The sequence below is a fragment of the Hoplias malabaricus genome, chromosome 4 (assembly GCF_029633855.1).
Source record: "Hoplias malabaricus isolate fHopMal1 chromosome 4, fHopMal1.hap1, whole genome shotgun sequence".
In the NCBI taxonomy this organism is placed as follows: domain Eukaryota; kingdom Metazoa; phylum Chordata; class Actinopteri; order Characiformes; family Erythrinidae; genus Hoplias; species Hoplias malabaricus.
In genome coordinates, this window is record NC_089803.1 from 6,523,427 (window position 1) to 6,524,841 (window position 1,415).

A 1,415-nucleotide genomic window follows, 5' to 3' on the forward strand; every position below is an offset into this window, starting at 1 on the left:
AAATAATCGGAGTTTCCCAGTGGTTTAATCAGGAAATGTGTAAAATGATTGAGCAGTAAGTGCTTATAAATACTGTGAAATATTCAGTGATTATCGTACTGATACAGTTTTGTTATTATATTTAATGTCTGTTTTAAATTGGTATCTGCCATAAATCATTCAGTATTCACTAGAAACTGTTCAGTGTCCAGTATGATTTATTCAGTATCCTGTTGTAAATTATTCAGTATTTTCTCTGAATTATTAAGTATCCACAATAAATTTAATGTGTATTTACTGTATTTCTCTTTTTATTTATTTTAATAATGTTTACCTGTGTAACGTCTGTGACTTGTCATACACTGCCCTCTACAGGCAACTGAACATCTAGGCCACTCTCCACTTAATTACTCTTCTGGGTGGAAGGAAACGAGGGCTGTTTGTGATTAAATGGCCTGAGGGGGTGAGCAAACTCAACATTTATTAAAAATCCGAAAGCACTTCCCAACCCTAGCTATCAGCCTAGTGTGTGATTCCAGAAAGAAAGAAAAAAAAACAAGAACCGTGTTGCAATCCCACAATTCTCATGGGTGCTCATAAAGACTTATAGCGCCATTTGCTGGACGTAGAGGACCATTACATGAACTGAGCACTGGAGTCTCAGATGTGTGGTAGATATTCCCTGTAGTGGCTGCAGGAGGGTGTTACATGGTCACACAGGTGATTTTCAAAAGAATCTGTCATGGGTTAATTTACCTGAGGCTTTATTTAATGATAAAAGCGCAATAAAATATTTCTACTGTTGTCACTGAGCAACTCGACTGTACTTCTAAAGTCCTCCAGAGCCCATGTGTCTATAATTATCACAGTACGATGAGAGTTTCTCCTGCAGAGCCGTCTGAGGGCTGGAAGGCTCGGCTTGTCTGACACAGTGAGAAATGTTCTTTTTGCAGTGTTTGATTCTCTCACAACGTTCAGCCCAAATTGGTAACCACGCCCCTCATGGAGATGTGACCACACTCCTCTCAGAGTGGTGATCATGGTAACCACACCCACTCTCTTAGTAGTGACCACACCCCCTCACCTAGTGGTAACCACACCCACTCTCTTAGTAGTGACCACACCCCCTCACCTAGTGGTAACCACACCCACTCTCTTAGTAGTGACCACACCCCCTCACCTAGTGGTAACCACACTCACTCTCTTAGTAGTGACCACACCCACTCTCTTAGTAGTGACCACACCCACTCTCTTAGTAGTGACCACACCCACTCTCTTAGTAGTGACCACACCCACTCTCTTAGTAGTGATCACACCCACTCTCTTAGTAGTGACCACACCCACTCTCTTAGTAGTGATCACACCCACTCTCTTAGTAGTGACCACACCCCCTCTGTTAGTAGTGACCGCACCCGCTCTCTGAGTAATGACCATGT

At 42.5% G+C, this 1,415-nt stretch overlaps 1 protein-coding gene across 1 annotated transcript in view; it reads left to right on the top strand.

The window, feature by feature from the left end:
- Nucleotides 1-250, top strand: part of tgfbr2a (transforming growth factor beta receptor 2a) — a 26,849-nt gene extending 26,599 nt beyond the window's left edge. Inside the window, exon 8 of the mRNA XM_066666941.1 lies at nt 1-250. This exon is cut by the window's left edge and continues 1,254 nt beyond it. The gene's annotated coding sequence lies outside the window, so the exon portion shown is untranslated.
- Nucleotides 251-1,415: the final 1,165 nt, after the last annotated feature.